At 37.9% G+C, this 15,996-nt stretch overlaps 1 pseudogene; it reads left to right on the forward strand.

Annotated features, from left to right (window-relative positions):
- The first annotated feature begins 2,951 nt into the window (after nt 1-2,951).
- Nucleotides 2,952-3,387, forward strand: LOC141510250 (large ribosomal subunit protein eL28 pseudogene; annotated as a pseudogene).
- The last annotated feature ends 12,609 nt before the right edge of the window (nt 3,388-15,996 follow it).

Below are 15,996 nucleotides of genomic sequence, written 5' to 3' on the forward strand. Positions count from 1 at the left end.
GATGAGTCGATTTGTCTCTCTGGGCCTTGATTCCTCCATCTATTGTCACAATATATATGGAGCTATGTACTCAAGAAAGTTCTGGATTCAAATCCTACTTCTGATACAAGCTGTTGGAAATGACCACAAGTGAGTCCTTTAAATCTCTCTAAAATAGGAATACTAATTCTCATACAATTGGATCCATCAGTTGAAAAGCAGCATGGGATGATATAATTGGGCACCAAATGCTTTGGGTTAGAATTCTTGTTTTGCCAGTTACTACCCTTTGACCTTGAATAAGTGTTTTTCTTCTTTAAGCTCTCATTTTCCCCATCTGAAAAATTAGGGTATTGGACATAATGGTTCCTTCCAGTTCTAATGCTGGGGGGGGGGGGAAGTAAATAAATGGGAAGGGGAACTTCCCCTGTCAATGTTCTGGGGAACAAAATCCTCTCATCTTAAGGTTCCAGGGAGTCATAAAACAAAACAGAAAAACTCTAGTCTCCCTATCTCCTCAACTGCAGAAAATCCTGATCCTATTTGCCAGGCATAGGGGGAAAGGGTGAGGAAAGAAAAAAGACTACAGAAACAAAGAACTTGAGAGTCAGAAGGAGTCATGTATCCCAACTCATAAACCAAATGGATCCCCTCTACGCTATGCCCAACTTACTGGTCATACAACCTCTGCCTTAAGACAACCTGAGGCAGATCATTTTATTCTGTGACAGGTCCCATTGATAGAAATTTTAGATATCATGAATTGAAAATGCTTTTGCTTTATCATGGAGTGTTCAGAAAGCACCTTTTCTGCTTAGAGATAGCCCCCATGCAGGTACTCTGTAAACAGAATTCCATAATTCTAAAATTCCAAGGTTCTAGAATCCCAAGAGTCTAATCCCATGATGCTCCATGTCAGAGTGGCCTTAAGTTTGTAAAATCATAGATATTGAGCTGGGAGAAACTTTAGTCTAGAACCTTTTCCCATTCTGCAAGGAATAATCACTTTAATGTGAAATCAGACCTTGACTAGTACAGGATATCCCAAAAGTCTTAGTGTCATTTTGAGATTTAATAGTTTCAACACTGAGAAAAGATTTTGGGGACACTGCACCTTACCTCTTTTAGTTCCCCAACAATCCTGAGAGGTATGTGCTACTGGTATTATCACCCCCATTTTACAGAGGAGGAAGTTGAGGCTGAGAGAAATTGACTATTCACCCAAACCTAAATACCTCAAAAGCTGTATACCTGAAATAAGGAGAGAACAATATAAGCCAGGAAGCATTAGAGCAAGACCTAAATTGTGTGGAACAGACAAGAATTGCTATAGAATTCAGAATTATCCCTGATAGTCACTGATATTTGACTACCTTATTTGACCTATATTTAGACTTCACTAGTAGGAGGGTCTCCTCAATGCTTTCCTCATTGTGACTAGTCACTAGTCTCACTCAGCTCCAGTACAGATTAAAACTATCAAAGATTAGCAGACAACATTTCAGAGCTACTGTGGCCAGAATTTCTTAACATTTTACACTCATCATCATCATCATCATCATCCTCATTAGCCTTGTAGAGATATTTTCCTATCATTGAATTCTTGGGGAAAAGACAACATCTCTGAAAGACGCAAAGTCTGAATGTTATACTTAGGGTCTTGGGCTTAAGAGCATAATTCTCCTATTGCTTTTTGCATTCTGTCCAACAAAGTAGCCTAAGGATGGATTGACTGGAACTGTCCTCTCCTGAAAATCAAGGTATTGTGGGGGCATGGAAATAGATGTCAGTTTGGAATCTTGACCAATCATGGCCCTACCATTGTATTGTCTATGTGACCTTGGGCAAATTGCTCAATGTCTCTGGGTCTCTCTATCTTCATCTAAATTAACAAGGTATAGTGGAGGGAGTCATAGTCTTAGACTCAGACCTTGGTTCAATTTTCTCTTTTAAGGATAGCTGTTGGGGGAAAGATTCTAAACTTCTACAGCTAATTCCCTTGTCTGAATTCTAAAGCAATTCTTGTCTGTTCCACACAATTTAGTCCTTGATTTAATGTTGCCTGACTTATATTGTTTTCTCCTTATTTCAGGTGTATAGCTCTTGTCTACAACTCACTTACAAGCACCTCAAGGGCAGAGAATAAAACTAACCCCCCCCCTTTCAAATTCTCCAAAGCAGTAGAGTTGTGGCCAGATAGTAAATAGAAAGTGGTTAATAAATACTTGGGGACTTGTCTTGATCAAAGAGCAAGAGTGATTGGTTGGTTTCTCTGGGGTTGATTTTGGGGACCACAGCCTTGAAGAACACCCCCCATGTTTTGGCAATGATTTGAATACACTCCAAACAAGGTTTCCATGAAGTCAGAGAGTGCTTATGGTGCAGAACCATCAATAACTAAAAAGAGAGGAATAATTTACCCAGCCCCTGAGTCATTTTTAGCAAATGGTAAACAGAAAGCTAAAAATGTAAAAATATAGAAGTCAGCTGGAGAAAGGTCTCAGAACTCCAAGAATATTTCAGGGAGGGCTTGAGTTAGATAACCTGCAGTGCTGTGGTATTTTTAACTGGAAAGGAACTTGAAATAATGAAAGTCAAGGTTGTGAAATGAATTAGAACACCATGTTTGAGAGTTGAGAGGGCTCTTAGAAGCCAAGGTGGAACAGGAGGAAGGAAAGGCAGAAGGGAGGAAGGAAGGAAGGAAGGAAGGAAGGAAGGAAGGAAGGAAGGAAGGAAGGAAGGAAGGAAGGAAGGAAGGAAGGAAGGAAGGAAGGAAGGAAGGAAGGAAGGAAAAAAGGATGGATGGGTTTTTAAGGATGTGCTATCTTCCAAGTAATGGGTTAAGCACTTAAAAAAATGTTATCTCATTTTATCCTCAAAACAACTCTCGGGGAGCGGCTGCGAGAGCAGCCCCCCCGCCCCCCGCCCGGGGGTCCCGACTCTGCCCCCCTGTGTCTCCCCCAGCCCCCGCCGCAGCCATGTCCGCCCACCTGCAGTGGGTGGTCCTGTGGAACTGCTCCAGCTTCCTCATCAAGCGCAACAAGCAGACCTACAGCACCGAGCCCAACAACCTCAAGGCCTGGAATTCGTTCCGCTACAACGGGCTGATCCACGGCAGACGGTGGGCATCGAGCCGGCCGCCGACAGGGCATCGTGGTGGTGCTGAAGCGCAGGGCAGGTCAGAGGAAGCCTGCCACTTCCTACGTGAGGACCACGATCAACAAAAACGCTCGGGCTACCCTCAGCAGTGTCCGACACATCATCCGCAAGAATAAATGCCGCAAAGATCTCCGCATGGCCGCTCTTCGACGGGCCACTGCCATCCTGCGGAGTCAGAAGGCTGTGGTGGTGAAATTCAGGTCTACCTGTAGCCCAGGTTTCTATTCATCTAGATGCCAACGTCCCTAGATCCTAGGATTGACCTTGGAGTCAAGAGGACAAGAGTTTGAAGCTAGCCTCAGACAGTTGACACTAGCTGTGTGACCTTGGGCAAGTCACTTAACCCTTATTGCCTCACATCCAGAATCAACTCCAGTTGTCTTGATTCATTTTTGGCCATTGGACCCAGATGGCTCTGGAGGAGAAAGTGAGGTTGGTGACTTAGCACAATTCCACCTCACTCCAATCCAATTCATGTGCTTGTCGTGCCATCATCTCCCTGATGTCATGGTCTTCTTCAAGAATGAAGGACAAACATCATCATCTTCCTTTTCCATATTTCTTTGAGTCCTGAAGCTTACATAAAAGCACTGATCAAGTGAAACTCCTGATCTCCTCCCCAACTGTCAATCTCTCCCTCCAATATTTGGCATCAATTTATATAAAAATTATATTTACATATATTTATTGCATATAATATATAATACAAACATACTATGTCCTCTCCAAGTATGAAAAAGCTCCTTGAGTTTTTGTCTTTGAACATCATATATATTTAATAAATGTTTGCTGAACTAACTGAATTGTCATTAGATCTATTTTATAGACGAGAGAACTGAGGGTCAGAGAGGAGAGCTCCATTTCACACAACTCACATATAGAAGAGGCAGAGTTCAAATCTAAATCTCTGAACTCAAAATTCAGTGTAGTTTCCAGCATTTCATACTGAATGAAGAAGCATATTCTGCCTCTCCTGATTTTCCCCACTTAATATATTTCAGAAACTCATCACTAAATCTATTAATAGACATTTAGAAAAGAATTTGTCTCCACTAGACATTAGTTAAAAATACGTGTTCTGTAATAAAAAGGATAGCATTATCTGAAATAAAGGGTATCCCAATAAAATATATGTATGATTTGAAATAGATTTTTAAAATAAAATTATATTAGAATATATAGACTCCTGCTTCTATCAATTAGTACCTATATGAACCAAGTCATCCCATCCCTCTCAGCTTCTATTTCCTTCTATTATCCAAGAGGTTGGACCTCTGAGGTCCCTTTCAGCTCTATATCTTTTATCATTTTTAATGTTAGAACCCAGATTAAGGAAATAACTGTTTACTGCCAACTTCAATGAAGTTTTTGATTAAATGAGTATTTATTAAGCATCTGTTACATGAACAATATATGGAAAGATGCTTATTTTGTCTTCAGTCTTTCTTCATTCCATCTCTCAAATAAGGTTCATAAATAAAAAGGGGATAATAAAAGAGATCCCTTTGACCTTTCAGGTTCTCTATAATTTGATCACAATCTACCTTTCTGAATTTATTTCACATCTTTCCCTTTCATACTTTACCATCTAAGTCAAATTGGTCTAATGCAAAGAACCTGACATGAAATCTTACACCATCATACATCTGCCAACATCATTCTGCATGCCTAGGATATGTTTCTTCTTCATTTCTGCCTCTCAGAATCCTTCCTTTCCCTTCAACATTCAACATAAGAAACTTTTTACATGCCTACAATATAACTTCAACTGTGCTAGATACTAGTAACACAAATACAAAGAATTAAATGATCCCTACTCTCAAGGAATTTAATACTATCAAGGAAATTTTATCTGCCATCTATCTATCTTCCTAACTGTCTGTGTCTCTGTTTATCTAATTGCCTATCATCTATCCTATCCATTTATCTATCTAATCAATCTATATCTATCCATCTACCCATCCATCATCTATTCTTCATTCCATCTAACTACTATCTGTCTTTTATCTACCTGTCCATTCTATCAATTATCAGCTGAGATTATATCCCATTGATGAAGCCTTCTCTGATTCCCACTCAGTTTCACAACTGAAAACTTTTCTCCCTTCCAGATTTTTTAAAGCATTTTGAGGGGATGTCTCCTTTGCCCATATCACATTCTACTATTTTCCCACATGAGCATCATGACCTTCCTCCTATTGAATGTAAGTTTTTCAGTAAGGAGTTCTGAGAAATCTTTCAGGTTCTGTACTTAGTAAGCAGATATGATTGTCATACTTTAACCACATACCCTCAGTTCAGTCTACCTGTCTACTCAAGAAAAACTAAGTGGATGAAAAATACCTTTAGTGACATTCAATTAAATGAACAGCCCATAAAGATGTCATATTAGTTCATTTATTGTGAAAAGATACTACAAATATAATCAGAAAATCATTTTTGGATTCTTATTAATTTATAAATTTACAATTTTTGTCAACTTTGAAAAGAATTTTGTAGCAATAATTTGAGGCAAAAAAAATAGGCTTGTAACAGGAATGAGGAACAACTGGTGGCTAGTGTGCCCAGGTGATTGTTATCTGGATAAATTAAAAAATATAAAAGAATTTCCCCAGCACACTATTTTCTCTAATAGATTGTAAGTCCCTTGAGAACAGGGAGTTTTTATTTTCACCTTGCTTAGGTACATAGTAAGAGCTTAATTAATAGTGATTGATGGATTGATTGATTGATTATATGGACATATTGATAAGATTTCCTGAAAGGACATAGATAGAAGTCACCTAAGATGAGATAGCATACATGATTGAATTCTTCCATTGAAGGGAACTCAAACTCTGATGAGATCATAGATCAGCAAAATCAGTGTCTTTGGGGTCTACCTCATAGTAGACATTTAATAATTGTTGGCTCACACAGTAAGTTTTTATACATTTTTATGCCTTTGAATAGGCTGCTCGCCCCATTATTGAATGAAATTGCTCTTCACTTTTACCTTTTGGAATCTCTAGACCCCTTCAGGGCTCAGCCCTGTTGCTACCTCCTATAACTTGCCTTTCCTGATGCTTCTAAATATCAATGTTCTCCCCACCCCCACTCAATAATACATCATTTTTAAGGGAATTAATTATGAGCTCCCCAACTAACTGGATGCAGTTACAGAGAAGTGAGTTTTAGAGGTATCTGATGGGTACCTTTTCTTAGGGAGTGGGCAACTCTACTTGTATTTTATTTAAAGGAAAAGGATTGTGTTGGATTTCTTTTTTTTAGGTTTTTGCAAGGCAAATGGGTTTAAGTGGCTTGCCCAAGGCCACACAGCTAGGTAATTATTAAGTGTCTGAGACCGGATTTGAACCCAGGTACTCCTGACTCCAGGGTCGGTGCTTTATCCACTGTGCCACCTAGCTGCCTCATGTGTTAGATTTCAAGAACTGGGGCTGCCTCTAAGATAATCTGATTGGCTAGGACTATCAGAAGGAGGAATTCTTATTGGAGGAGCCACCTCCCTGGGTCTGCCTTTCAAAGAGCATAGCAGATAGGTTCCATTTCTTTTATTCACCCAACACATAAATGAAGGGATCCACATTCTGGGTGGATAGAGGAAAGGGAACCGGAAAACAAATAGAAGTTTCATATATGTTCCCACAACTTTCTTGGTTACTTGGTCCATCATTTCTCAGCCTCAAAGAGTTTAGTTGCTGTGGAAATAATAATGTTTCCACATTGTAAACTTTATTTTCCTCCACGTTGAGAAAGGCTTTTGCCATGTTCTTGTCCAGGTAGTTTGGGGGTGGAGGTCACAGAAAATCAAATTCTTGAAATCCAAAGTCCTAGAGAGAGAGAGATAGAGTAGTGGATTTTTAAATAATATAATTCTAGAATCTAGCCTTCTTGCCATTAAAATTGAAATTCCTTGGTTGGTGTCAATCTTGAGATTCATCCCATGAATAACATTCTTTCCAAGAATTCATAGCAAGTTCTAACAAAAGAAAGGATTCCTAAAATAACATATTTCTTGAAAAAAGAATGCTCATCCTTCCACATGATCTCTGCTACTAAAGGTCCAGGCTAACAATGAACAAAGTATGGTAGGGTGGAGACCAAAGAGTTTTAGGCTTTGATACTGCCTCCACCATTACCATGAATGACCCAGACATGGAAAGGCCAATGAAAAGAAGATTGCCTCTCCAGGAGACATAAAATGAATTTAATGCCTTCTGGAGGGAATATAATCCACTTTGAAATCAGGGAAGAAATGTGTAAGATCTAGTAGAACAGTTTCATAAAATGAAATTCATTCTCTCTCTCTCTCTCTCTCTCTCTCTCTCTCTCTCTCTCTCTCTCTCTCTCTCTCTCTCTCTCTGTTATTTTCTCTGTTATTTTTATGAAATACACCAGAATGTCAAAGTATTATGCCAATAGAAATCCTAAATTCAGTTCTTCTGATAGCAATGATTTATCTGTTTTCTGTAATTTTTTTGTAACTCCTATGAAAACTTTGTATGTTTTAAGTTTCCTATGGGTAAAGCAAAAAAATATCCTATAGCTTATATGCAATTATAATCTTGAGTACTTATACAGTATATGGATATTCTTTCATATATGTTAGTAGAAACAGAGACATGAGTATATTTGGAGTTTTAAAAACAAAAACTGCAAGATGGGACATAGTAAGTCAATGAAGTAATATCAAATAATATGAAATGATTGCCTGACCCAAGAGAAAAAGAAAAACCTAAATCAGAATCTACAAAAATGAAGATGAGGACCATGGTCATAATTGGACCAATGACAAGAAGTAGATTGTGGCAGGGAATGATGATTTTTTCAGCTTAGACCCTGAGAGTAGACCCAATTTGAGTTCAGAGTTGATGGAGAGAGGGAACATCACAGATTATATCTACAAACTTGTTATTTACATATATATATATATATATGTATATATATATATATATATATATATACACACATATATGCATTGATCCCCCCTTACCTCCCCACCTCCCCACCAGTAGATTCTAGGCTCCTTGAGGGCAGAAACTATTTTTTTCTTTGTATTTCTAATGCCTAACAGTGTCTGGCATTTTAATAGATATCTAAGAAATGTTTGTTGTGATAAACTGAAAACTTTGAAGACCAGAATTAACCCCAAATCCAATTAGCATGGGACCTGTAGGTCATGAAAATAGAGATGGTCTAGTTGGAATGTGAGGTGAGGTGTGTATGTGTGTGTGTGTGTGTGTGTATGCAAATGTGTAAATGTGTGTGTGAATGCATGTATTTACATGGGTGTGTGTTTATGGGTGTATATTATGAATATATATATTATATGATGATATTATATTCATAGTATAATATGAATATGTATATTATATGTGTGTATAGGGGTATATGTGTGTGTGTGTGTGTGTGTGTGTGATGGAGAAATGTAGGAGTGGGGAGAGGGTAGAAAGCAGGGCAGTCCCAGACAAAAGCCAAACAGCTGATTAATCATATTAGAAAAACAGTGGATGTGCAAATTATCAGCAAAGAAATAAAATTTGCTTTTTTCTGCCCATCAAGTTCCTTATTCATCCTAACATGACTGCTCAGCTAGTTCAATAGATGGAGTGAAACACCAGGATCCAGCTAAAAACAGAGCTGAAGGCAATGAAATTGAATCGCATGAAAAGAGCAAAATTAACATAGGCTAAAAGCAGGGGGGATATCTCCCCTCTTCAGAAGGACAGCTTTTCAGATCGATCACAAAGATAAAGGGTAAAGAGAAGAAAATTTCTGCCTGGAGATTATTATTTCATTATTACTTTATTATTTTAATCAGTTTGATAAGGAATGTCATTTGAGCAAGTGGGGACAGAGGCTAAGGAGTTTAAATCAAAGTGCCCAAGTCTACTTTCCAGACACCCATACTTTTGTTTTTTACTGTTGATAATGCTTTTATTACATTAAATTTTATGTTAGGCACTTACACAATGACCACCATCAAAACAGGCATAATAATCTAAAGTACAAAACCTCTTGAATATAAAGATTTTTTAAGGCTCAAATCAGGGAGAACCATAGATTTCTTTAGACCATTTTGGAAGATTTATGTATATACTAAGTGGAACAGGATAAGGGAGTGAGAAAAAAGCCTTTCATCAATAGAAAATAATAATTCTCCACTCCCCCCTCCCATTCACTTACAATTTTGAAAACCTCACATAAGATTCTTAGATAAGGTTCCAAATAGCATACGGTCTTAGAATAGAAGCCAAGCATCTTGGCTACGTGTGGAAGTGAATAAGGGAAGAGAATTGAAAAACTATCAAATTAACTCTAAAAAAATATATAACCATACCAAAAAAACTTGCAATATACTCCTATTCTGATATACATCTATAATAACAGTAAGAAAAGTTAAATAACATTTTTTAAAATTCATTTATTTTCATCCATATGCACATGCATATTTCCAAGTTAGAAAATTTCCTTTCACCCTCCCTTCCCATCCCCCTCCCCTCAGTGGGGAATAGTCGGGTTAGCACTGTACATACATAATTTAATAAACATGTTTACAAATTAGTAATTTTCAGCATGAGGAATTAGGATTAAGGGGAAAATACATAAGAGATAATTTTATAAAGTGTTCAGATCAGAAGGGGTGTGTGTGTGTGTGTGTGTGTGTGTGTGTGTGTGTGTGTGTTTTGCTTTGTTTTTCTTCCTCTGAATGGAGATAATATGGTCTATATCCAGTCAAATACAGTTGTCCTAGCTCTCTGGATTGTCAAGAGAAGTTGTTTCTATCAATGTTGTTCATTTCACAATGTTGTTGTTGATGTTTATATTGTTCTCTTGGTTCTACTCCCTTCACTCAGCATCAGATCCTGTAATTCATTCTGTGTTTCTCTAGTGTCCGACCACTTATAGTTTCTTATAGAGCAATAAAATTCCACAGTATTCATGTACTATAACTTGTTTAGTCATTTCTTAATTGTCGGGCCTCTCCTCAATTTTCAATGTGTTGCCACTACAAAAAGAGCTACAATGAATATTTTGGAACATGTAGGACTTTTCCCATTTTTTACAATTTCTTCTGAATATACTCCTAGAATTGGAATGGCTGGGTCAAAATATGAACAGTTTTATTGATCTTTGGGCATACTTCCATATTGCTCTCCAGAAAGATTGGATCCATTCACAACTTCATTAGCAATGCATCACTGTCCCAATCCTCCCACAACCTCTCCAACATTGATCATTTCCCCCTTTTTCTCATTTTGGCTAATCTAATAGGTGTGAGATGATACCTCATTGTTGTTTTAATTTGCATTTATCTAATCAATAATTATTTGGAGCATTTCTTCATAAGATTATATGTAGCTTTAATTTATTCATTTGAAAATTGTCTGTTCATATCATTTGACCATTCATCAATTGAGGACAGACCCCTCCTTCCATGCTCACTTGAAAAGACAACCATTACTACTTCATCTTCCTGGGCCAGGCAAGTACCAATCAACTGTCTGAGTGTAGAAGAATGATAGGGTGGCAAAGGGAGGTTTCTGACCATGACCATCATTGACCCAGGTACAAGAATGCCATAGTGGATTGTGGTAGGGAACAAAAGGAGGGGACAGAGTTAAGTTAATATTCCAGGGAGATGCCTTCTGGAACATCAGAGAAAATGAGGATAGTGATGGGAGAGACAAAGAAACTTTAAAAGATCTAAATACCTCAGAGATATCAAAGGCTTCAAGCACTGATACTGTCATCAAAGCAGACCTCAGAGTCAATGACATTTTCTATCTGTATCATACAAGTTTGAAATGGGGCAGAGGATGCATATAATACGATAGTAGGTTAGGAGGCCTATAATTCATATAAATCCAATTTATTCTCTTTGTGAATGTCTTTTTTTGAAAGCAAATAGTCAAGAAATGGGGTGGGGGTGGGGGGTGGAGATGGCACAGATGCTATGCTCAGAGCCTGCCTCAAGAGTAGATGTGACCCATTTATCAGCAATACCTTTGGATCATGACTCAGGCTCCTGACCCCAGTTGGGAGATAACAGCAGGTGAACAATGCTGTGGTCTTTTTTTCTACTCAGTTCTACTTTGATCTTAAATTAACTGTTGAAGGCCACTGAGCAAGCAAGAAAGGTATGGGAGCTCACTGACACTGTGAGTCATGGCTTATCTTTAGTTCATAATTCCTGCAAGAAGCATTCCAACACTTTGGTGGTGTTTTGTTGTTCATTTACTTTTTAACTTAAAGGATTTAAACAGTTTCAGATAACAAGAATTTTGAATTCAAGTATCATCTTCTAGTATAAATATATATATATATATATATATATATCTGTCTCTCTGTCTTTCTGTCTATTTCTCTGTATATTTGTCTCTGTCTCTCATTCTATGTGTTTTTCTGCCTATTTGTCCTCTCTCTCTCTCTCATTGTGTATGTCATCTTTTCTGTATGTGTCTGTCACAGTATATCTCTGTGTCTTTTTCTGTATTTATATCTTTCTGTCTCTCCATGTATCTATCTGCATTTCTCATGTGTCTTTCTGTCTGCCTCTGTTCTCTCTTTCTCTGTGTGTGTGTGTGTGTGTGTGTGTGTGTGTGTGTATCTGTAGGTTTCTCAATCTTTCTCCATGTGTCTGTGTGTTTCTCTGTCTGTCTCTCCAATTCTTAGTCCTTCTCTGTGTGTCTCTATCTCTCTGATACACACACACACACAAACACACACTATTACAGTAATTTCTCTTTCCTCTTACAAAATTCTCTTGCACTAGCTCTCTAGTGCCTCTCTAGTTGCCTATTTTACTAAATGTATCTTAGTTGACTGATTAATATAAGCTCCTTGGGGCAGAGACTTTCACTTTTGACTCACAAAGTGTCTAAAATGTAATAGGCTTCTAATAAGCACTGGTTGATTGGTGTCCCAGCCATGATTTCATCAGTGTTGGCTTTCCCTCCACTGCTACAGTAGAGTAATACCAGCTCACATTTCAATGGAATGTAAGATCCTTGAGGGCAGGTACCTTTTTTTTGTCTTAATATTCCCAATGTCTATCTGCCACAAAGAAAGTTCTGAATAAATGTTTGTTGACTTGCACAGTTGAATTTATATTGTTTTAGTTGTGTAAAGTACTTTACATATTTTCATTTATCCTAGCAAAGAACACATGATAAAGGTACAATAATTATCCCCATTTCACAGATGAAGAAGCTGAGATGAAGCACTTTGCTCGGAGTCACAGAGCTAATAACTATCAGTAACAGAATTTGAACCCAGGTCTTCTTGACTCCTACCACTCTGCCATATTTTTCATACATTTTCTCCTTGATGAACAATCATAAGATCATAAATTTATAGTAGGAAGAGACCAAATGAGTCACTCAGTCTAGGATTTATTTTACAGATAAGGAAACTGAGGCCCAGAGAAGTTATGCCTTGCCTAGCTAGTAAGTATCTGAATCAGGATTTGAACTCAGGTCTTCCTGACTACAAGTTCATCACTCTACCTCTTATTCTATCTCTCACAAGTTCATCACTCTATGTCACCTAGCTAGCTGCTTCTGTCTTCAGGAGTTGCTGTGGCTTCTCATGGATAGCGCTCTCTTAATGAGTTCCTCTAAACTAAGCTATGTGATTGGAAGGGAATGATACTAAAACAGAAAGCACTGGGAATTGGAAAACTTGTATGAGCTGATTCTGAGTAAAAGAAGCAGGAAAAAAGGGAATATTGCACTTAATGACTAAAACAATTGACATGAATATTCTTCTAAAATTTCATTGAAATCTAATTAAAGGCAAGGATCAATTTTAAATCTGTAAGACAGAAGTAAAACATATCTCCTTTCCCTCAATGGAGGCACCATTAGTGCCCAAAGTGGTATTTGTAATTAGACACTGATGCTATTGTTTGGTTTTGTTTTACTTGGTGTCCAAGAGGGGTTATGTAGGGAATGAGGATACCAGGAAATTTTAGGGTGGGGGCAGGAAGGAAGGAAGGAAGGGAGAAAGGAGAGAAGAAAGGGACAAAAGGAAGGAAGGAAGGGAGGGAGGGAGGGAGGGAGGGAGGGAGGAAGGAAGGAAGGAAGGAAGGAAGGAAGGAAGGAAGGAAGAAGGGAGGAAAGGAGAAAGGAAGGAAATAAATGAAGAGAGGAAGGGAGGAAAGGAGGGAAGAAAGAAGGAAGGAAGGAGGGTGGAAAGGAGGTAGGAAATGAAGGAAAGGAGGGAGAAAAGGGAGGAAGGAAGGAAAGGAGAAAGGGAGAAAAGGAGGGAGAAAAGGGAGGAAGGAAGGAAATGAAGGAAGGGAGAAAGGAATGAAAAGAGGGAGGAAAGAAGGAAGGAAAGGAAGGAAGGCATGAAGAAGGGAGGAAAGGGAGGAAAGGAAGGAGGAAAGAAGGAAGGAAGGGAGGGAGGATAGAAAAAAGAATGTAAAAAAGGAAGGAAGGAAAGAAGAAAGGAAGAAGGGGAAGGAGGAAGAGAGAGAGAGAAAGGAAGGTTTGGATTTGAAATTGGGAGAACCCTGGGTTCCAATCTCCCCTCTGGGACCATGAGAAAGTCAGGCAACCTTTCCAAATCTTATTTTCCTCATCTATAATCTGAATATAATCACCTGAAAAAAATCTACCATAATGAGGTTGTTGAGAGCATTAAGCAATTTTCATTATATGAAACACTGTAAACATGTCTTTGGCATCCCCCACTAGTCTTCTATTGGCCTTGACCTAAAGCCTTTTGCCACTTTATAGGTCCTGTCAGGGTTTATGCTTCACAATTGTAGCTTTTGAGAAACCAAGGTCACCTCTTCACAACAATGAAACATAAAAGTGTGACTACAGTGGAGGTGTTGCTTTTTTAAGTCTTAAAATACCCTCAACATTACCTGTCACTCGTGATGGAATTAGAAGTATGTTGGCGTTGGTGCATGCAAAGCTGAATGCTTGTCTCCCTGCCAAAATCTAAAGATGATTGACTGAATTGGACTGAAACCTCAGCCTGCCAAGATGCCCTTAACCCTGGAGGGCCTCACCTGGGGAAAGCTAAACTTTATACTTGAAATGAGAAATGACTGGAATGTGCCCAAAACTCCCAGAATCCCTAAGAGATAAGAGGTCTTTCAGAATTCAAAATGAACAATTCTGAGACATCATCATATACCTACCAAATAGGTAGTGATGGGAAGATTCATTATTGCAATGACCATGGGAATGTGAGTGCCCCAACACTGCTATAGGAACTATGTGGCAAAATATATTTTAACTCAGAGATCAAACTCCTAGATTGTATCCAAATAAGGTTAATAACCAGAAAAGCTACACTCTACAAAACTATTCATAACAATACTTGTGTAATATCAAAAATGGAACAGGAAGGGGAAATTATATACCCAATTATTGGGCAATATCTTTTTTTTGTCTCTAAAAGCTAAAGAGGTGATCATCTCTGATAAATGACTAAAAAATTATGGTAAATGAATGTGATGTAATATTATTGGGCTGTAAGAAAGGAGGAAACAGGTGGTTGTATAGGAAAGTGAGATGACTCCTAGAATCTGATGCAGATTGAAGTAAGAATAAGTAGGAAAGGAAGAATCATCATTTTAAAAGACTTTAGAGCTCTAATCATTGTCCTGATAAACCCTGCCTTTAGCAGACTAAAGATGGATCATACTATCCACTTCCTGCCAGAGACGGGATGGACTTAACATCCAGAAAGAAATATGTACATATATATCTATATCTATATCTATATCTATATCTATATCTATATCTATATCTATAGATAGATAGATACACATATATATATATATGAACATGATTTGTGCAGAAATTTGTTTTGCTGGTTTATGGAAACTTGTTATAAGGTTTGTGTTGTGTTTGGGGGAGAGAGAGTAGGAGGGAAAGACAATGAATAATTCTAAAAGTACATTTTGAAAACTAGCTAATGGACAATGGTAGAAGAAATTATGGCATATAAATAATATAGAACATTACTATATCAGAAAAATTATAACAGGGAAAGTTAGAGAAGTATGGGAAGACTTATTTTCTTAACCAGAATGATGAAAGTGGAGTTCAAAAAACCATAGTGACTAAATTAAAACAATACTAAAAGAAAGCAAACAAATCTATAAAATGCAAGCCATACACAGGATAAATGGGAAATAGTTAATGGAAGGAAGCCAATGAAATTATGAGGTATTGAGGAAGCTTTCCAAAATCTTTTTTTTATGGATCATCATGACCCAAGAGTTCATTATTTACTTGTCAATCCTCTGGTGAGAAGCTTCTTTGCAGTCACTTGCCTTAAGGAGCAGGCCTGGGGGCCTTTCAGCTTGACAGTATCTGCCAGAATTTATGATTGATTGTTGTTCTCCTTTCTTGAAGAGGATGAAAATGTCATTTTTATCTTGGGAGTGTGGGTGATCCCTTTTGTCTTCTGAATAAATTGGATTTAAGTGAAACAGAGTTACACAAAGTTGTTGGTCTCACTCTCTCTTCCAGAGTCATTGAAGTTCAGTTGCAAGACAAAAGTCAGGGCAACTGGCAATAATCCAGGATGAAATGGGTTGACCTTACCATCTTTGATGTTTGATCAACAGCTCTAAGTGTTCTATATGTATATGTATGTGTGTGTGTGTGTGTATAACTTCGTTGAAAAAATATCTGAGCATACAGATCAGAAGAGGCATAAAATTGAAAGATCTTTTGCTCTCCAATGGTGTTTGCAAAATCCAGTGGAGAATCCAATGAAAAATAGTTTCCACTGGATAGCAAGGTCCTCCAACTGATCCTGTTTGTGGGTGATATATCAATTGTATCAAGTCTCAGAATTTGGTGGAGTCACCTCAAAGAGATCTGT

This window comes from Macrotis lagotis, chromosome 1, assembly GCF_037893015.1.
Source record: "Macrotis lagotis isolate mMagLag1 chromosome 1, bilby.v1.9.chrom.fasta, whole genome shotgun sequence".
In the NCBI taxonomy this organism is placed as follows: domain Eukaryota; kingdom Metazoa; phylum Chordata; class Mammalia; order Peramelemorphia; family Peramelidae; genus Macrotis; species Macrotis lagotis.